Raw genomic sequence first — 23,474 nt, forward strand, 5'->3', positions numbered from 1 at the left:
TTTAAAAGATCTTCTTTTAGAATTTCAAAATTTTTTAAATAAAATTCATACGATAACCCATCACATCCAGGTGATTTTTTCTTGGATGCATTGTTTAAAACGTTTGCTAACTCCTCCTCATCTATCGTTCTTATCAAATATTCTTTTTGTTCAAGATTCAATCCTTTCGTGATGAAGTTCATGGATTGATAATCCAAAGAGTCAGAGTTATTATGATTGTTTTCAAAAATAGATTTGTAGTACTTGAAAAATTCATTTTTTATTTTATTGCTATCGGTTGTAATTTCATCTTCAATCTTTAGACGTGACGTTGTTTGTTTCCTATCATTATGTTGAGCAATTTGAAAAATTCCCATTTTCTCTTCTTCAACTAGAGAATTTGGTTGGAAAATTTGAGTGAATTCCTGAAGTTTTTGTTTTTCTATTTCAAATAATCATTTTTTAATGAAGTTCATTTCTGAATGAACGTCATCTCCTGCGTTTAACCTGCTTGAAAATTCTTGCATGGCTCGATAATAAATGCTCTTTTCATTCATTATACTAATGTTCCTATTAATAGTGTAACTTCTGAAGAAATTTCTTGTAGTTGTTTTAAAATCTGAGTTCCACCATGAATTAAAATCAGTTTGATATTTATATCTGCGCTTGCAGTTTTCAATGTTCGATTTGTAATCTGAGATTAGTTGATCGTTTTTAAGTATTGCAGAATTTAGTTTCCAGTAGGGTGATTTAGTTGTAGCTGGGCTAGGAAGCTCATTGATTTCAATCTTTAATATTACCGCATGGAGATCTGAGAAAGCAAGAGGTACTGTTCTCAACTCACAAGCTTTATCTAGTACATCCGTGGAAAGATAAAATCTATCCAGTCTTGATGCACTATTTCCTCGGAAAAAAGTGAAAGCAGGTTTCTTTGACAAAAATTTGGCCACGTCTGTAACCTTCATTTTGTCAACCAATTGTTGCAAACCCTGGCAGAAATTATTGGTTTCTCTACTATCCTCTTTATATAAACAACAATTAAAATCTCCTCCTATAACCAGACCGTCAAAGCTCTTATTAAAGTGTAGCGCTATGCTTTCTGTGAAAAAGTCATTCCTTTCTTTTTTGTATTGAGATCCTGACTGTGTATAGATGTTGATGAAATTGATTCCATTAATAATCAATGATATAATTCGACCGTTAGGGTCTACTATTAATTCAGAAAAGGTAATTTTTTTTCCGAATGGCAACTGCCGTAGTTGCCTGTCAAACTACTGTAACTGAGAATAATTTCATAATTTGGTAAAAATGACGATGATGTAATGTTCATTTCTTGAAAGAAAACTATGTCAATATCATTGAAATTAACAAAATCTCTTACTAACGATTGTTTTTCCTTACACACGATCCCGTTTAAATTTACTGTTGCAACTTTTAACGATTTTCTATTCATCCTTCTGATTCTGTTGACAGCTCAGTTGGCCGCTTAGTTGGCCGCTTAGTTGAGCACTTATTTTTTGTTTTTTCGGATCCAGCTCAGACATTTCACTTTCACCTACATCATCCTGGAGACCAGCGAAAATGTTACTCACCGCGACATCCGTTCTCTTACTCACTGAAGCTGCTTGGATCATTCTCACGTCCCGCTCACTGCTCTGAGAAATACCAGCGTCGGATGAACCCTTGCTCACGACCGACGTACCATTCTTGTTGAGCTACTACCAGCAGACACAGCATCACCGCTTGCATCCGTTTGTACATCATCGATCTTTATTCCGTTCTCCGTATCTGCGTTCGACATTTCGTGATCACCACTACACTGTTCAGGCGTGCTATTGTTGTCCCCCACCTCTGGCTGACTTGCCTTCGGTTTCAACAGATCGTTGAGGTTAGTAAAGTTAAGACTATCCTCCGCCTTCTTGACGCTTTCCCTAGGACAAAGTTTCTTATCAGAGCCTGCAGCACGATGTGGGCAATCAGGCTTCAAATGGTCCGTTGCTTTGCACACAAAGCACTTTTCCTGCATACCAGAGTAAAACACGCGACATCTGTAATTACAAATGTACACCTGTGGTGGTATTTCCTTGGTCACATCCATGTATATACCCCTGACCCCTGAGAAGCAATTGAAACCCGACGCCATAGATCGTTTTTCATGCACATTTTTTTTCACCAATCCGAACTTCTTGAAAAACTCCGCGATCTCCCGATCTGGAACCTCTGGTGGAAGGTAAAACAGTCTCACATATTTGATCTCTTCATTCCCGTCCGTAATCATAACCTTCGTATACTGTCCATTCGAATAACCAAATGATTTTTCGCCCACGTGCTGTTCGAGACACATCTTCATCAATGTTTCACTGGCAAACTTCACAACTATGCACTTTTCGTATGGATCATGATACAAATGAGACACTTGTTCTGGTTTAAGTCCCATATTTCTAACAACAAACGTGACCATTTCGCCATCGGATGGAGATCTGGTTTGATCTTCAAATTGAACCTTGACCGTATTTTTCCTTGCGTACTCCATTGCACTGATGATAATTCCCTTTCAAATAATAGAAACTATTGTTTCCGCAGAAACAAAACAACGAGGAAAAAAAACTCTGACTGCACCTCTGAAACACGTCCGACTACCTCGAGTTTCAAGTCAAAACCATCGAAACATTGGGTGCCGTTGACCAACATCTTTAACGCGTTTAGCACAATTAAATATGCGGTTGCAATGTGTAGTAAATATTGAATGAAAGGTGTTGGTTCATTACATAATTGGTAACCGCGTGATACTAAACAATCTGTCGCCACTGAATATAAAACTAAGATGTATTCAATTTTAAGCAATCTTAGCAATCAGTATGTGAAACACATTTTGATGCGTTTAATTAAGAAAAACTATGGCACTATGGCGATTTCTGCTAAACTGTGGGTATCGGACAAGAGTGATCTGCGAAGTCACATATACCGGTTACAGTAATGATCAAAATTTGTCAACCTCTGCACGCATCAGACTTATCGGTAAACCATTTTTTTTTTGTGTGCAATAAGACCACTGAAAAAGAGCAAGGGTTTCAAAGTGTATTCTAATATTTTTAGAAAGGGAGCCATTACTAATCCAGGGAAATATTAGCAGTACATTTGCAATGCCAATTTTTCTCTGGATCTACAAAGAGAGTAAATATGTAAAATTTCTTAAGAAAAAAAACTTCACAAAATAAGTCATTGGGGGGGGGGGGGTTCCCAGCATATTGAGATTCATAGCTCTCGAACTAAAGTAACAAATTACTAATGATCCAAGACTGTTAAAGTGACTTTAATAAAATAAAAAAGGCGTTCTTTTCACAGGTTCTAAAAAAAATCGATAAGCTTGATTTGCTTTCGCGATGGATGTTCAATACAGTATTTTCCCGTTTTTGGTGACGCATAATTTTCGACTTTTTTACTTTTTATAAAATCCATCTTATGTTAAATTCTTTTTCTGATTTCACTAGACCATTCTTTGTGGATGCTGAGCACATAACCGTTTCTTGTTGTAGTATTAGATGCTAGATAAAAGCTTCTTTTATCGATTTGTGTTCTGAAAATACCTGGGAAAGTTTTTACATGGCAGTGGGGATACAAATAGAAAGTCGGCAAAGAGAATATGTCAATGTTACTTAGGACCTAATGCAATGTTCAGCATGAATTGTCCAGAAAGTACCAGCACAAATATGAGGAAAAATTTAGCTGATGAGGTGTTACCAAAAACGGAAAGGCACTGCACTGTATTGCTTCACGGTGTATAAGTTGGAATAACTTTAAGAAAACAGCGTTAGGAATTAACCTGGTTGACTCAGGAGCACTTGACAAGACAAGTGCAACATGTGGGAATCTGTGGTGTCTGGGCTGAAATGTCTCCGAATTTGTTGCTTACAGATAGAGTTCATAGTTTTGTGTACGAAAATCAATTAAAAAAAATTCGGGGTGGATAATTTTCCCGGAGTTTCCGGACATCACGTACATTGAAAATTCATAACTCATGATCCAATCATCGTATAGAGAAGTTATCTCAGCAATCAATAAAAAAAATATAATCAGAAAAATTATATCTACGCACATGTACACTAGACTGATGCAAAATTTGAAATTTTCGCTCCACAGTACTTAAACGGTTCCAAATTGAGTCCTGCTTAGCCTCCCAAAATTTGAACTGCTTTAGTAAGAAACTGACATGGCACAAACCATTTCAAGTTTATATGGGAATTACTTTGGGAAAACTTATGTTTTTGTTCATATCTCTCTAACAATCCACCACATAACTATGCTTTTAAAAATGATAGCAGTGATTGTAGCAAATTTTCTTAGCTACAACTTTGTTCAAAACAAAGGAACAAAAGTTATTAATGATTCAAGTCACTAATGTCTTATGATTATGCTCATTCAACTGTTCAGCAGGCAACATTGGTGTTTATGGCGCGTAGAATAGAGGACAAAAATCATGGCTAATATGTCACACTACAGAATACAGTGTTTCCCACAATACAGTTGCTTAATCATGCCATAAGATTATCAATCTCTTAAACAATTAATATCATTTTAATTTGACATTTGGCTGTAAAACAATATTCCGCAAAGTTGTAGCTTAGAAAATTTTTCTTAAGAATAGTTATAGAAATTTTCGAAAAAAGTAATATGGAAAATGGGTAAAAGACAATGATCAATAAATTTGGTTTCCCCATAGTAATTTCCATATAATTTTTTTATCTTTATTAAGGAGACTTTCAGCCCTGGCATATAAACTTCGAAAAGTTTGTGCCAAGTCAGTTTCTTACCGAATGAGTTTGAATTTAGCGAGGCTAATCAGAACTGTGGAGCAAAAATTTCAAATTTTGCATCAATCTAATGTTCACAGTATAGGAAAATAGCAATAAAAATAAGGAAAAACCATAGTCAGGGTGGTGAAAATTTGTCAAATGATTTTTGTCATGGAAGAAAACTTCTTACCTTTCAATGGTGAAAATTTCAGAGTTCGATAATTAATTAGTTTTTCGAAATTAACAGAAAATAACTTTTAGGCAAACCTTCTGCCGAAATTTTGCAGACAATTTGCCGCATTATTTCAGCGCCTCTTTCAGTGGATTAACGGAGATTTATGGGAGATTTTCAGACCGCATGCACAGGGGGTTCAAAAGCAAATTGGCACCTTCCCAATAGGTTGTGCTTCGTTACCATTTGCAACGTACCCAGGAGCACATCACCACCCCTAGTGGTGTCCGCGTCACTTATGTTCCTTTTTAAATTGCCATGATTCGTCTTGTTCATATCTGCAAATCGTAGCACTCACCGCGAGTATTGAACTGACTCACCGTGAAATCTCATTGAGGCCTGCACTCTTATCCGATTACACCAGTTCGTAAAGAACGATGAGAATGAAACGAGAGTGAATGGAAGGCAGCACGAATACTCTTCGCACACAGGTCACTCACGAAGACTCATCGTTCGGTTCGTTCAGGAATGTATGCTTTGCTTTCGTTATTCCAATCGCGTTCGGAGACGGTAAGCGCTTTAGAGACGTACGATGTGAGTATCAGTAACCTTGAACGAAAGATAACTTAAATAGAACTTTTCCTCAAACGCCAAATAACCATTGAAAATTTTTTTAGGGACTGTACATTATCCCTCTACTCATCCCGCAAAATCATCGCTGGACTATCGTGGTTTGCTAATCCAAGTACCAAACCCATACTAAAAAAATAAAAAGAAAAAGACAACACTCTTAAGCATAGAGGGTGTCCCACATCAAATTGCATCACGGGAAAAAACGCTGTAGGAAATTTACCATTTGGGTATTTTCTCTTAAAAATTTGGGTAGATATAGTTTGGAGTGTATTGTTTACACTGTATTTTTATCGCTGTCAGTTTTTTGGAAGGTGGAAAAAATGGCGTCACCCGAAAAGCAACGTCGCGAATTAATTTTGCGCAAGCACCTGAAAAATCCTCAACTCTCTCATGGGGACATCGGAAAACAACTAGGAATCGTGCAGTCAACGGTGAGTCGTGTGATTAAACATTACTACGAAACTCTGAGCATCGAACGGAAAGGAGAAATGCGGTCAGAATGGCTGTTCTATTAGTGATCAGGATCACAAGCGTGTCGTGAAAGCGTTTAAGCGGAATCCCAATGCTTCGGTTAGGGATGTGACTAAAATGTTGAATCTGTCCAAGTCTTTCGTTCAGAGTGCCGTTTCGTTCGTTCGTCCGATCGTGATGAACGGAAAAATACGGTGGGAAAGTCAAGGGGCCCGGAAACTGTACACCCAGATGCTGACGAAGTCTCATTGTTTCATCATGGATTATGAGACTTACGTCAAGGCGGACTTACGGCAGCTTCTGGGGCTACTGTTCTTCACCGCCCAGCACAACTTTGATGTTCCGGAGGAAGTAAGGCAGCAAACGGGAGGAGTGTCTACATAAGCGTCTGCTTCCTCTGTTGAAGCAACACGAGGGTCCTACGATCTTCTGGCCGAATCTAGCGTCGTGACACTATTCAAATATTGTTCGGGAGTGGTACGAAGCTAACGGGGTCACTTTCGTACCCAAGGACATGAACCCCTCCAACGTACCGGAACTAAGGCTCATCGAAAAATACTAGGCTATTATGAAGCAGGCACTATGGAAGCATCCCAAGGAGGTCAAATCTGAGGAAGAAAAAGTGGGTTTCCGTACAGAAGAAGCTGCAGCCAGATGGTGTACAGAACCTTATGAGTGGAGTAGAGTTAAGCGAGCGTACGGATATGGTATTGAAGTTGAATGAAATAAATATGCCAAAAGATTACTAATGGGTTATATTTTATTGTCTGAAAGTTTGAAGAGGATCGGTCAGCTGGGAAGTTTTCTACAGTGTTTTTTCCGTGATGCAATTTGATGTGGGGCAACCTTTAGATCAACTAACTGATCGCAGTGGTGTTATGTCCCGAACAGAGGAAAAAACCCTTCAGGTTTAAAAAATGAATATCCATTTAAAAAATGAAATATTCTCATTCAGATGCATTATCAATCCACTATATTTCTGATACCGACATAAAGTCACTGACAAACTTACCCCTATGTTTAACTAGCCTCGCTCTACCCTAATGTTTTTATTAATTTTGATCAAAAAATTTCCCTCATTTACAAAAACAAACCCTTCCAATTTAAAACTTTGTCGTTCAAATGCGTATTAAAAAGCTACTGTCCCTACCCTGGCACTTCTTGCTTGTAGCTAAAGGGTTAAGAATATCAGATAAAATAATAATCATCCAATGTTCCACCCAGAGAGCACCTGATAGCTCCCATCCTTATTTTTCCACCTCAGCAGCTCCATCAACAACAACAGCCAGAAACCACATCCCTCTACAATCGATATTCATTAACAGGATTATAAATTTTCCCCGAAATGCAGCACTTTGTTCGTTCGCCACACTCTACACTCTGCATTTGCTAGCATTTCCGCACATCCAGTGTGGACGAGTGGGTGAAAACAGGTACCTTAGCGAGCGATTGGGCAAAAACTTGCTGCACTTTTTCCAACTATGGAACACTGTAGCCAGCCAGCCAAAAACTAGGAAATTGAAACAACTTGTGTGTAACAAAGTGTGTGCGCGCACACTGTTCGGTGCAATTACTACCTACATGTCGAGATGTTTCCTATAGTGGGGTTTATGTAATGATGCTGCTGTGACCTACATTTCCGAGAGCCCGGAGAGCACAATGCTTTGTTTTGTTCTAGATTCATGTTGTTCAGATGTTGCGTTGCAATACATATTCAAATTGGGTGCCTTTTATCGGGGTTAACGGATGGGAAACGGTTCTGTGTTGCGTCCTTTTGGTTCGGTGAAGCTAGGAAAGTTCAGAAATGAATATACTTTAGCTAATGCTTGCTATAAAGGAACAATAAGAGTAGCTCAAAAACTAGACGAATTTAAAGCAAAATTGCAAAAAGTGGCGTTACTCAGTTTTCCGAGAAAAACTTCTTCAAAAAGAGCAAAATCTAGAGATGTTTCATTGGATTTGGGTCGAATTTCTTCATTTACAAGTAGTTTCTCACACTTTTTGCTATTTTAAGATGAATTAGGCTCAGTAACTGAGTTGCTCTCATCGGTCGTGTACAAACAGTTTAAACATTAAACTATCATCTCGGATCGACTCAGCCTTTGTAGGGTAGGATGGTGCAAAACGCACCGTTTAAGCAAAATCGTCAATTACTGGCGTATGGAAGGTAAAATCAAGAAGAAAGTAATCGTGTATGGTTCATTACCATGTTTTCTACGAAGATCGAGTGATTTAGAACAACAAAACGATGATTTTCAAGGTATTTTATAAATTGGTTCAAAAATGATAGCGGAGCAAAACGCCTGATTCATGGTGCAATATGCACCGCAACATGGGGCAAGAGGCTCGACAACAATGGCCAAAACGCACCACAACATTAGGGTAAAATGCACCGCATGATAGACAAACCATAATTCCTGCAAGTATGAATGCAATGGATAATGGAAAGCACGTAGAAGCTCTCTATACAGACTTTAGCAAGGCATTTGACCGCATTGACATACCAATGCTATTTTTTAGATTGCAAAAAATTGAAGTTGAGCCAGGGCTTCTAAAATGGCTTGAATCATATTTAACTAACCACCAACAAATAATTAAATTCAACGGAAAGAAATCGAGTCCAATTCAAGTCACTTCAGACGTCCCCCAAGGCTCTCATTTGGGACCTCTTCTTTTTATTCTATACGTAAACGACATTTCTTTCATTCTCAAAAAACTTAAATTGCTTAGGATTAGAATCCGTACAAAAACAATTTCTATTATACGCTCTTCGTAAATTAGGTTGGACATCATTTCCTCTTCCATCATATGAAGCACGCTGCATGCTTATGAACATACAAACATTAATAGAGCATCGTGAATATGCAATGGTTTCATTTGTAAACGATATCGTTTCGCAGCGCATTGACTCCACAGAACTTTTATGAAAATTAAATTTCCATGCACCTACTCGGCAACTCCGAATCGAAACTTATTTGCCATTAAACATCATCGCACAAATTAAGTAAAATATAGGCCATTAATGACCATGTACTAGTCTACGTTGGTTGCAAAGGGATGAGGTATTCCTTTATGTTACATCAGACCAATTCCACGCCAAATCGGTCAGTCACCAAACTTCGATTTGGATGATACTTGGCACATATTTTCAGTATGATAGACCAAGTATTTTCCGCAGGAGAGGAGACCCTTTTGACTCTTAAAGTAACAACAAATTTAAACAGCACTTTTCACTGCTCAACCTGTAAAAATGTTCTACCTTGTTCAACTCTTATTCCTCTTCGATCCTTGTTTGGACCCTACCCGAGGTAATCCTTCTTGGATATCGATTAGGAAAATTCCTCTTCGATCCTTAAGATTCTTATAGTATACTGCTTGGAAGTCGATTTGGATAAAAAAAAAACTACAAGGTACAGCCCTATGCGGTTGTACGCAATGGTAACGTAGAACTACGTGGTCTTATATCTAGATAGAGCTGGAATTAGGGCGTAACAGCTTTTGTAAGCAATGACTTCTCTCGCATTTCAGCGGGGTTCTCTCTGTTTATACTCTTTAGTATGACGAGCTTGGCATAGTTGGCCCACAGAAACTCACGAAGAACTACTGATTCCGATCAATAGCGGTGCGGCTTCTTCTTCTTTCTTTGGATGCTCATGTGGGCTGCAGCTCGTTGCTTCCAGACAGCCCTCCGTTGTATACTGGAGAACACCACCACTCACCACGTTGTGATTGATTAAACACCGTTTGGTAAGACCAGATGGAATTCAACTTTGAAATCTGTGTTAGGGCAATCGCTTTTCACAGGCAATCGGTGCTCATAGCAACAGTTGCATATTCGTGCAATTTTCAAAAGTGACATTTTGAAAACTGATAACGTCTACAGATGCGTAGAAATATATCTGATCGATTGGTGATAAAATTATTGAAATTGGTCCAGGGGCAGTGGAGTTATTAGCGTTCAAAATCTTTCATAATTTTGTTACTTGTTCCATTTTCGGTTTTCACAAAATGTACCCCCATATAGAAATCACAGACGTAGTCCTACGTCAAAAATTACTGCCACCATGGCACCTACGCGCTAAAGAAAAGGGCAATCTCTTGATCCCCCTTCTGATGAAATTAATTTGAGCAATCATTTTGATTTGCTCACGGATGATGAGAATGATCCATCATCTAGGAAAAATTTCATTAAATTTTCCCGGCTTAATGCCAAGAAGGAAAAGATTCCCCCTATTGTGATAACCTAAAAGGACTTCCGAGTGGTGAATCCCTCGATCAGATCAAAGATGAACTGTCAAAATTACTTGGAGTTGTGCCACCCCAAGTAACATTGCAAGCTTTATAGAGGTTTTATAGCATTCTACAAGTCCAAATCATGGTCTACATAACCCTCATAAAACCAAAATTGTTACTTGGGACTCCAAGTAATCAAAATGAAAAAGAAATCATGTCCTGGCAATTCGCGCAACGGGATTTCAAATGATTTTCATTTAGTTCACTTCAAGTCTAGTGAACTAAACAACCTTAAGGCCTTAAAAAAAGCTAGCCTTATGCTCCATGTCCGAGTGAAGTGGGAACACTTCAGGAAGACTGGAGGAAATTTCCAAAACCTCACTCAGTGCCGTAAGTGCCAGGGATGGGGTCACGGAACTAAAAATTGCTACATGCCAGCTAAATGCATGAATTGTGGTGATTCCTCTCACGCAAAGGACGACTGTTCTGTGAAGGAAGATCCTAATAAATTTAAATGTTCAAATTGTGGTGAAAACCGCAAATCCAATTTTTGGGAATGTAAGACTCGCTAAGCGATCTTAAAATCCCGTTCCGCTTAGAACGTCGCTTAACAAGTAGGAAACGCTACACGTTCTCGACCAGGTATTAATTTCTCTGCTGTTATCAGCGGCCAGTGAGGAACAAATTCTACATTTACACCCGTAGGTACAAACAGCTCCCCTGCATCAAATTCTTCATATATACCTGCTGCTTACGATGTTCACCAAGTAAATGGAGCTACTGCTGTTGCAACTGGTAGTAATTCTAACGGAAATTTTGATGATTTTGAGTTAGGAAGCATTTTACAGAAATACTTAATCCTCATGATTACTGATATGCTAAAAACTAACTCCATATTTGATTCAATTCAAACTGGAATAATACAGTCATGACTTTGAAATTCAGTAATGGATTTTAAATTTTTAAACATTTTGAATTGGAATGCTCGATCTCTTAAAGATAATGTGTAACCGATTAGTGATGGCAGCGCCGCTACGAGCAGAGTGGTCAGTGTTGAAACTGAACACATAAAACCAGGTACAACAGAAATTAAGAACTCCCGTAGATTAGCCTCGGATCGTACTACTTTTTTGATGGTTGTTGTCTTCGCTAAATATTAGTGTTTCACAATTTAAATTTGTGAAGCGCAACATCTTATGATGTTTTTTTTTACCCAATCAGAGCAGGACACGTAAGAGTTCTATTCAATTCTCGTACCCACGAAGTGGAAGATAATTGTCCTGATGTGAGCTACATTTCATTCCGGTGAGACCTATGCGAGTGATAGGATCGTCAAGCAGATTTGCTGTAAAGTAAAAGTTTTATTGTACCACCAGTAGAGAATACCGTGTGTGCTTTAGTAAAAGCTATAAATTACAGCTGTGAAATAATGCGTGAAAACTAACTTTATATTTCAAAACCATCCAGTACATTTGCCACAAGTGTAGCATAGTGCGATTAAGTGAAGCCTAAAAGACTATAGCAAAGGTAACAATATACTGCAAATAGTTAGACAGACAGGTTTCTCTAAAAGTTTTCGTTATCGTCTGAAGAACCTTCAGGCGAAGGTTTTTTTTTTATTGGGTTCTAGAAGTCACCATCTTCGTGGTCATACCGAGCACCATGCGCTCCCAGTTCTTCGCGTGCCACGTGCGGCTCCGAGTAGTTCCTTGGCGGCGACCAAGTCGAACTAGGCCCACGTGTTTCACCGAGTGACACCATCAACGTCGGCGATCGCGGCGTCAACAGCGAGCACCGTCGGCAACGGTAACTGCAGCAGTAAAGACCAGGTTAGATCGAGCCAATTTTATATTAGAAAAACGTGCACGTTTAGGGCCTTAGGACAAAAAAAAAAACCAGAATAAATTGAGTGTCAAAGTTTAGTCCTTGCTTCACATTTTCTTGTCGACCGCTGGGTTGATCAGTGGAAGAATCTAGCCTATATCACGAGATTTTGGTTTTGTTCGCGTTTTGGGTTTGGCCGGTATTTTTTTGTAGTTCTTACCTGACCTGCCCTGAGAGGACTAGCCGGTACGGTATTTGAACACGCCCTCTCGCAGCCCAATTTATCGCACTGGCGCTTAAGCGAAAGGGTTTTCGAAAAGGTACACGCTTAGAAAAAATCTTGTAAATTTAGGTGCTCTGAGAGTGACATATAGCTCAATCAAACGTAATTTTCGGCGAGCAACGAACTTTTCAGTCTCGAAGCATTTAATATTACATGACATGTTTGTTTACGTCTCATCTTTTACGTCAAAGATTGATCCCGTCACGTGTAAAGTTAGTTATTTCTAAGTGTGTAGTTCGTTGAGGAGCTTGCCGATTTTGCGGACATAGTTCGAAAACATTCTCCTGTAAAAATAACTATGGTTTAGTGAATTTATCTGCTGTTTTCTGCTATTTCCGCCTTGCCATCTACCCCACTGTTACAAATGAAGACGTACTATTTAACTTTTTGAGAGTTCATAACGTGCATATTGCCATTATAACTGAAACATTCCTTAAACCTGACCATAAGGTTAAAAGGGACGCAAATTATTTCATTTATCGAAATGATCATCTTGATGGAGCTGGTGTAGCGTTGCCATCATTGTTCACAGACAAATCAAACATAAAATTCTTTCATTTGAAACCAAAGTTTTTGAAACTTTGGGAGTTTCTGTTGAATCAAAATTTGGACAACTTACGTTTATAGCATAAAACAGAAAGCTCATAAACTATACAAAAAAGAAAAAGCTGAAACCAATTTGCGAAACTATCACAACTTATGCAACCAATTAAATACAGCCATCAACTCTGCATATGAGGATTATAACCGCAAAGTCGAAAATGAAGTCAAGTCATGTTTTACCGAGGGGGGCGACACATCTAAATCTCAAGTTTAGATGCTCAACAAATCTCACACTAGCGAATCAATCTTCGAAAAATCATCTTTCATTTGTCGCATCTACTTGCATCGCTCATCATCTTTTTGCAGGAAATCTTCAGAATCGTCATCAATCTTCTTTCTATCTACTCAGCGTGCGCGCAGCTAGCCACAGCAAAACACAATCTTTTTGGCATCGTAGATAGAGTCGTCCCCCTCGTGTTTTACGAACTTTTTAAATTGTAAATACGAAATTACAAAGTAGCCATTTACCTTCGAATTTGTATACACCACAGTTTCCGAAGAAGATCGCGACCGCGATTTCTTTGCATTCATTCCTGAAATTTCTAAAAACATCTCTGTCAACCAACTTTTTTTGGCATCGCACCCATATTTTAGAAAAACCTTTCTGAAGAACTCGCATTTCCTCTAGAGCGTCTTTTCAACATGTCTCTGAAAAATGGAAAATTCCCTGAAATTTGGAAATCATCTTATTTGGTACCTATTTTCAGATCAGGTGCAAAATCAGACATTCGAAATTATCTTGGAATTACTATTATTTCTTGCATTCCAAAACTTTTTGAATCAATCTTAAACGACAATATATTTCAGCAGGTGAAAAATATACCTTTAATCTTCAAGAATTTGTATCTTTCATTCTTAAAGCGTCGGACAGTGGCAAGCACGTTGAAGCGCTATACACCGACTTCAGTAAAGCATTTGACCGCATCGTCATACCATTATTAATCCTCAAATTGCAGAAAATAGGAATGGAGCCTGGACTTTTGAATTGGCTTCAATCATACCTAACACATCGTAAACAAATAGTCCGCTTTCAAAAAAACTTTCAGAACCAATTTCAGTCACCTCTGGGGTACCCCAGGGTTCTCATTTAGGCCCACTTCTTTTTATTTTGTACACAAACGGCATTTTCTACATACTTAAAAAAAATAAAACTGCTTGTATATGCAGACGATATGAAGCTCTTTATCGAAATAAGTAATTCTAGCGATACAGAAGTATTCCAGAATGAAATCAATATATTCCACACCTGGTGTAGCAAAAGTCTACTTCAACTGAACGTAAAAAAATGTACCGCAATAGCATTTAGCAGAAAAAAGGAACCCCGCATATTGAAATATCATTAGGCAACCAATTAGTAGAAAAATGCAAAATTGTAAGAGATCTAGGTGAAATCCTAGACTCCAAACTAAGTTTTATAGAACATAATCATAATGTCCACCCACCACTGTTTCCCTACTGTTCAATTTAGCTAATTTTATTTATTTTTTACTCCGGTGGTGGTTCATCTTCTTCAATGGAAACTGCTTTCAGACAGCCAATGGAATTGACAATTTAATCCCATCGATAATGTCGATGATGATCAGTTCGTCAAATGGTTACAATAGTAGGGCTTTAACCGAAATGATACATTTGCTGCAATGTTGTTGCCTTTGTGGTTGGATTTAGCTGAAGTCACTTCAGATGGTGGTGATAGCACCGACAAACCGACATGAATGACCAATAGGAATCGCATTCTCCTTTCGCATGCACACTGCGTCGACAAGTACAAGGTTCAAACAGTGCGCATATCAGTGAACAAACAGTATATTGCTCTTGATCAATCCAATCTTGATCAGAAAAGTTGAGTACTTGGCACTGATGAAGTCTGCAAGTAGTAGACGAAATACGCGTAACTGTCAAAAGAAAATAAACCAACACACTCAAAGCTCTTCATAAAAGTATATTGCTGTTTTCGTCCTTGCACTTAGCTTGTACTCCAGCAGTGCTGCCAGCCATTGGGCTGGCACCGTCAAAATATACTGCCAACACCTGCTCCCAAGAAATCTGCATCGCTGTCAGGATCTCAGCAATAGTATTGAAGATGGTCGTCGTGTCTGTTTTCAACACCCGTCTCACACCCACGAATGTTTTCGTCGGCCGATCATTATCAATATACAGTCAAGATTCCTATAGTGCGGATTCGTTCTTGCCGGATTCCTATAGTACTGATGCCACTGGATTCCTATAGTACGGTCGATCCGGCATTAACGAATACACGTAGCATATGGGATTAGAGCTAATTGGGACCAAACACTGATTGTACGGCAATTTGAAGAGATAACTTCCTGATGTCTTTTGAGAAGTTGTTAAGCAGAAAGTTTGCCACTTTTTGGGACGATTCAGTTTCCGGTAGGACACAAGTCTGATCCTGTGGAAGATCTGGAATATCCGGTAAAGTGGCCAATTCATGAAACTGATCCTAGAGCTCCGCGGATTTTTCGAAACCTCTCATAAACGTTTTATCAGAATGAATTTGGAATTGTGACCAGAATATGGGCCCTGGGGACCACGGGATGGTTCAACGGTAGATCCGGAACATCCGTTAAAGTGGTCAATTCGTGAAACTGATCCTAGAGCTCCGCGGTTTTTACAAAACCACTTATAAACCTCTTATCAGAAAGAATTCGATGAATTTGATGACAATCGCCAACTTCTCGTGTTGCCCACAATCGCTCGTACCATCTGCAATGATTACCACTGGTATTCCTCGCAAGGATTTCGCAATGTTCCGCAACATTACATTGTGCAACGATGTAATCATGTCAGTTTGAATACAGTTACTTGTGTACTGGCAATTCTTGGCACCTTCCGCCAAGTGTTTTTCCAGCACAGGATCGTAGTTAGCCACCAACTGGGTGTCACACTTTCCACTCCTTCCGAATGTTCACGAAGTGATCGGCCACCTTTACAAAGTATGCGCATAATATCGATGAAACGTTCCATTATATAGCGATTTTGTAGCCGCTTTGCCTTACTAGTAGCAATCATACCTCTTTTTTTTGTGGTACAGTTCTTCGTCGATACCCTTCCTGGTTTTGAAAATTCTTCCAAGATTCCATACTACCAACATGGGTATCACTGCGATTCTGTTTGCTCAGCATCTCGGTCGTTTTCTTCCAATTTCTGAGCCCTGTAGGAATCGTTGTAATAATGTTTTGCGGCATGCTCTTCTTTACAGGTTAAAATATAAACCAAAGAAAATATATTCTTTAAGGTACTAGTATCATCTTTTATGCAGTTACCTTTCTGAAATTTTGTGCAGTACGTTTTTGTAAATTTTGAAGGTATCGTAACAGTTTATTTTTGACTATTTGAAGGTTTTGTAAGCCCTTATATGCTGTTGTAGTTACACACTTAACTATTACCGTTGCAAGTACGTTGAACTTGGGCATTTTCAGTGAAAATTTTAGTTCTATTTTTTCAAATTTTAATCTAAATACCAAGGCTAATACGATCATTAAAGAGGTTTAACCAATATATAACGACTGGAACAAACGCTAACAAAACTATTTTGACAAGCGAGTACATGATTGTTAACGGAATGACGACTTGTGCGAAGGATTGAGCATGTCAACCCGGTCCCAAAGTACCGCCAGTCGGGGTGACAGAAAATAATGCCGAACATTCAACATGTTTTAAAGATGATATAAAGGACAAACCCGAATTTATTGCAACGCACATAAACAGCTGTAACTTTTTAACCACGGTAACAAATGACTTTAAATTTTCAGAGAAGATTCTTAGACAAATTTTTAGTAACACAACAATAGACCAAAGTTCAATGGCAAACTAATACCAAATTAATAATATTTTCAATAAGGGAATCCAAAAGCTGTCTTTGGACTCTGTACAGTTGCAAAAAAGTGCATCCTCAGAATTCCTTGAGGTTCTTTTCGAAATTTTTAGAACTCTATGAGCTTCTTTGAAATTCTTCTCAGTAGTCCTCTGGAATTATTTTTTGAACTGTTCTTGACTTTTACTCAGAACACCTTGGAACTAAAATTCCCTTGGAGTTTCAGAAGAATTTCCTTAGTATTATCCAGAAATTATTCTCGGAATGAGCAAGAAATTATCGGTACTCTCTTGAAAATTCATCAAAATCCCTTTAGAATTTCACTCTGTTAGGAAAACTAGGATACATAATTGTGTGCATCACTGTAGATTAGGGAATCCAGGAGAAATGAGTGACCACGATCGATCATACTCTACCTACCTACACGAGAGATAGGCACGATAGACTATCAGTGATGTGCTCTCGCAGCATCACTTGTAAATAAAGATAGGAGAATAGCCAGTTAGCTCTCGACCACCGACGGTACCGGTATCGATTCAGTTCGATCGCGTTGTTTAAATACAGTCCACTTTCTTAGAATAATAAATGCGTTTAGTAGTGCATAGAATAAAATTAGTAATTAGTGATCGTATCACACCGGCGTTACAAGTTGTTAAAGTGCATAATCCGAATTAGCCATTCGCGGGTGCGCACGTAGTGCAAAACGGGGAATTACCCAACACACTCAAAATTTAATTTTCTCGGTATTCTTTTCGGAATTATCTTGGAACTATCTGCAGGATTCACTAGAAATTGTTCGCAGAGTTTTCTTGGAATACTCCCCAAGTTTCTTGAGGTTCTTCGTGGATTTTTTAAGAACTCTCCTAAGAGCTCTTTTGATATTCTTCTCAGGAGTCCCCTGGCATTATGCTTAGATCTCTTCATGATCTCTCAGAACACCTTGAAACTCAAATTCCTTTAGAGTTTCAGATTTTTTTCCCGAAATGAGCTAGAAATTAAAATCCCTTTGGAAGTTCACTCAAAATTTGGTTTTCTCGGTATTCTTTTCGAAATTATCTTGGAACTTTCCGCAGGATGCAGTAGAAATTATCTGTAGAATTGTCTTGAAATTCTCCTCAGAAATATTTCGGAACTGTCCTAAGAATTCAATATCTGTGAGGTTCTTCTCGAAATATTTTAGATTTTTTTTCTCAGAACACTTTGAAACTGAAATTCCCCTAAAATTTCAGAAGAATTTCCTCTGTATTCACCAGAAATTCTTCCCAGAATTAGCTTGAAATTATCCTCGGAATTCCCTTGAAATTTTAATCAACATCCCTTTAGAATTTCATTCAAAATTTGATTCTCTCGGTATTCTTTTGGAAATTATCTAGGAACTATCTGCAGGATTCACAAGAAATTATTCGCAGAATTTTCATGAAATCATCCCCAGAAATCTTTTCTTTTGGAACTGTCCTCAGAATTCAATACCCTTTACGTTCTTCTCGGAAATCAAGTTTAATTTGTGTGTCCATTCACCAAAACGTTGTAGTTTTTCTACCAGAAATGTTCAATAAAGCTTGCCCCTCCATTCATTAGAACTTTGCAATTTTTAGATCAGGAATTTTCAATTCAGCTTGCCCCTCCATGCAGCAGAATGTTGCAAATCATACACCAGAAATTTTCAATACAAACTTGGCCCCAGAATATTTTGCACCAGAAAATTTGAATTGACCAGAACGATGCAAATTATCCACCGTTAATGTTCAATTAACATTGCTTCTCCAATCTTCTGATTGGTGCCGTTTTCCTTTTTCCATTTTCCTCCAGACTTTTTCGAATGAAACTTGCCCCTATTTTCATATTTTTCATCATAAATTTTAAGTAAAGCAGCTTCCCTCCAATCATCAGAATGGAGCAAATTTTACACCAGAAATTTTTATTAAAATTAGTTTCTCTATTCAGCAAATTTAAAACCAAAAATTTTCCGTAAAGCTTGCCATTCGTTCACCAGAACGGTGCAGATTTTCCACCAGAAATTTTAAATTTAGCGTAATTTTAAATAAAGCTTATGCCTTCACTTTTCCACCAGAAATTTTCTGTTTATTGCATTTATCAAAGCGATGCAAATTTCACACCAGAAATATTCAAAAGAGCATGCTCCTCCATTCACGGTGCACCAAAAATTGTCAGTGAAGTTTGTTTCACCATGCACCTTTGTGGAGCAATTTTCAGACTTTGCCTCTTCATGCAGAATGGTGCAAATTTTCCATCATAAATTTTCAATGAAGCTTGCATTCATCAGAACGATGCAAATTATGCACCAGAAAAGTTATTAAACCTTGCTTTTACATTTACCATAGTGTTGCAGACTTTCCACCAGAAATTTTCAGTTAAACGTGCACCTCCAAATTTTTAGCGCGATTCAATTTTAGAACCACAGTTATTCAATTTGATTAGTCCCTCCATGCACCACATTGATGATATTGTTACACCAGAAATATTCAATAAAAAGCTTTTTCTTCGAAGGTGAATTGTTTAACCTTAAATTTAAATACTTGCATTAGTAAAGCAAATAGAATGCTAGGCTTCATTGAAAGGTTTAGTCTTGATTTCGAACACCCATACACTATTAACCTATTATATACCACATATGTAAGGCCAATTCTGGAATACTGCTACCTAAAGGGTGATACGGTCAAAATTTGGTCAAGGGAAAACGCGTGTAAATCGGTGAAATCGTTTATTTAAAAAATCAAATTAAATTTCTTTTTCAAGTTCAATTAGTATAAAATTCAGGAAAAATATTCAGTTAGGCTTCCGCTTTTCCAAATCCGAATTGCCGGGCCTTACGCTTGACCCCTGCCATCAGATTTTGTACAGCCACCTTGTCCACCTTCTTCGCCGCAGAAAGCCAGTTTGCCTTGAACTGCTGCTCGCCCTTAGCAGTTTTTTTGGTCTTCTTTAGGTTCCGCTTGACAATAGCCCAGTATTTATCAATTGGGCGGAGCTCTGGCGTGTTGGGAGGGTTCTTGTCCTTGGGAACCACCTGCACGTTGTTGGCGGCGTACCACTCCATGGCCTTTTAACCGTAATGGCAAGATGCCAAATCCGGCCAAAACAGTACGGAACAACCGTGTTTCTTCAGGAAAGGCAGCAGACGTTTATTCAAACACTCTTTCAACGTAAATTTCTTGGTTGACAGTCCCGGAAGCTATGAAAATGCTGCTTTTCAAGCCACAGGTACAGATGGCTTGCCAAACCAGATATTTCTTTGCGAACTTTGACAGTTTCATGTGCTTGAAAACATCTGCTACCTTTCCCCTTCCTTTTGCCGTATAAAACTCCTGTCCCGGAAGCTGCTTGTAGTCGGCTTTGACGTAGGTTTCGTCGTCCATTACCACGCAGTCAAACTTCGTCAGCATCGTCGTGTACAGCCTCCGGGATCGCGCTTTGGCCGTCGTATTTTGTTTATCATCGCGATTTGGAGTCACTACCTTCTTGTAAGTCGATAGTCCGGCTCGTTTTTTGGCTCGATGCACGGTTGTAGACGATACACCCAGCTTATTTGCGGCATCTCGGAGAGAGAGGTTAGGGTTTCGCTTGAAACTACCGGCAACTCTCTTTGTCGTCTCAGCGGCTTCCGGTTTTCGATTTCCCCCCGATCCAGACTTCCTGGCTGTCGACAAACGTTCCCCAAACACTTTAATTACATTTGTAACGGTTGATTTGGCAACTTTTAGCGATTTTGCCAACTTTGCGTGCGAGTAGCTCGGATTTTCGCGATGCGCGAGCAAAATTTTGATACGCTGCTCTTCTTGCTTGGACGGCATTTTGACAACTGAAGAGTGAATTCCAAAATCAAAATAGGAGCAACATTCTACACACACACACCTTCAAAATGAGGGGTGTTCAGGTTTTTTAAATGCAAAATTGAAAGAAATACGTCAAGTTGATATTGACCAAATTTTGACCGTATCACCCTTTAAGCTTCGCTAGCCGCACGTTGGCGAATGCTGTACTGATGTATGCACAAAGCTTTTTCATGTATATTCTCGAACATTTGTGCGTGTGACAAATGTTGATGAGATATCTAGATTAATAATATATTTTTTTTAAATCTTACAACTACCTGATGTCTTGCTATGTCGATTATTGCAACAGCATTTGCACGGGTCCTGGAAATGGCTCTTTATTGGTTTGAGGCAACTGTTTCTGCATTGTCATCACTGGGTCAGAGGTCAGCAAAAGTCGATGGAATACGTCCTCGATGTTTGTAAGACGACTGATTATCATTTTATCGTCTTGTTAGGATACCCATCCGAATACATTTTTATATCCTCAGGTAATAGTAATGATGGCAACACCGCCAGAAGATTTTTTCTGAATCCAGAAATAACGGCAAGAATTACAGGAATTGAGGAGGATATCCATCATTGATTCGTTACAATTCTGTGTGCGCTATCTAGCAAGCTTGAAATAGACGTAAAGGCATTTGAAACCGACGCAGAAGAGACTTGAAGGTTGTTTGTCCATTAATATAGTTTTTATCCTTTGTCACCTACGGTACATAGTATCTTTGTACATGGACCGACAATCATAAGCCATTGTGGTATTCCGATTGGTTTATTATCTGAAGAGGCGCAAGAGCAGCGGAACAAATCCATCAGAAAATTTCGAGAGCACCATTCTCGACAATTCAGTCGTCTTGCAAACATCAAGGACGTATTCCATCGACTTTTGCTGACCTCTGACCTAGTGATGACAATGCAGAAACAGTTTCCTCAAACCGATAAAGAGCGATTTCCAGGACCCGTGCAAATGCTGTTGCAATAATCGACATAGCAAGACATCGGGTAGTTGTCAGAATTAAAAGAAAAATATTATGAATCTAGATATCTCATCAACATTTGTCACACGCACAAATGTTCGAGAATATACATGAAAAAGCTTTGTGCGTACATCAGTACAGCATTCGCCAACGTGCAGCTAGCGAAGCATAAGAGACATATTCCATCGTTTCCATCGCACGCAGCCAGCAAGCCGTGCATTGGCGAATGCTAATTGAATAAACATTGTAGTCTATGAATTCAGATATCTCAAATATATAAAATTATATGTCCGGCAAACTTTCACCTTTGATTGATGATAATTGGTACATTTGAGAAAGTAAACGACTTTTTGCTAATACTTGCTACTTTTCGAGAAACCGGATTATGAAAATCATGATAATTTTCACTATTTTGGCTAATATTTCGCGTGTATCGACCCAAAGTATTGGGAACTCTTCCTCAAAACTTGCAAATTATTCGACTTAAAAGATACACGGTGTTAAAAATGAAGGATTTCTCGTTTGTATGGAAAATAGTACAAAAAACGTAAATTTCAGTAAATTTTTACAATATTCACTATATCTTTGTTATTTGAAGACCTAGAACTTTGAGGCCTTCGACATTTTTATATATTGTTTTATGTTCTACAACTTTGTTTAAAACAGCAAACCTCTATCATGCGAAATAAGAAATTTAGTATCGCAGCACCATCTATGCGGAGTGAATTTGAACTAATTTTCATGACCAGGTGAAGGCGCATGTTAAACCAAGAAATTTGCCAAAGACACCAATTCAATATAATGCAAACTCAATGCGCTAGAGGTTTTGTCTTGCTAATTTCGGTTCCTGGCCCAGTGTGCAATGGAATGATGCGCCTGTATAATTTGCATTGCGGAACTATTGACATCACTATGTCCAAGCAGCAAATCAAAACTAAGCTAAAACAGAATAGAATTAATGCATAGTATTTAAGTAAACATTGTAATAATCAATGTATGTAATAATCAATGTATGCAAATTAATTATGCTCTTGAATCTCTGACTGCTTCTATAGTTGAAGCAAGAGCTGCCTCAGTACCAAAATGCGAGGTTAAATTCAATTCAATTATAATAGACGACAATCTTCAGCTCTTGATCCATCTTAAAAATGTCCGTAGGAGACAATATCAAAGAACACGCGGTCCTGCCATGAAAGTTATCTGGCGGGATTTGCAAAAACAAATTAAAACTCGATTATCTGCCCTGAGGAACAAAACTTTTGAAAATAATGTTTCTAAATTAGACCCGAGTTCCAAACCCTTTTGGAAACTCACAAAAATTTGTCAAACAGCGCTTAAATAAGGTGGTAAAATTATGATTACAAATTTGGAAAAAGCTCAGAAACTTGCTAAGCAATTCGAGAGTTCCCATAATTTCAGTTTGGGTCTTACTAGTCCGATTGAGAATCAGGTTGCTCGGGATTATTTGATGATTCCTGGGGGACTGATTTGGACGAAGTAAGGTCCTTTGATTTGTTTTTTCCGTCGATCTTGTTTTCCGTGCTGAGCACCAATGCTACCGACGTGCCAGGAAGGCAGCTCCCACACCTGGACCCTACTTATCGACCCATCAACTCATGAACCGGGGACCAACGGCTTTACTTCCCATCCGAAGGAAGGCGTGATCAGAGATGTTATGCCTCAGAACATCCCGGCGGCGCCGACTGGGATTGAACCCCGGCCTGCTGGGGTGAGAGGTAATCACGCTTACCACTTCACCACCGGCACCTACGAAGTAAGGTCTATAACTAAAAAGTTTCATAATATGAAAGCTCCATGTGATGATGGAATTTTCTATATCC

Source organism: Ochlerotatus camptorhynchus, unplaced genomic scaffold (genome assembly GCF_037179485.1).
Source record: "Ochlerotatus camptorhynchus isolate MF236.1 unplaced genomic scaffold, CSIRO-AGI_Acam_v1.1 ptg000116l, whole genome shotgun sequence".
Classification (NCBI taxonomy): Eukaryota; Metazoa; Arthropoda; class Insecta; order Diptera; family Culicidae; genus Ochlerotatus; species Ochlerotatus camptorhynchus.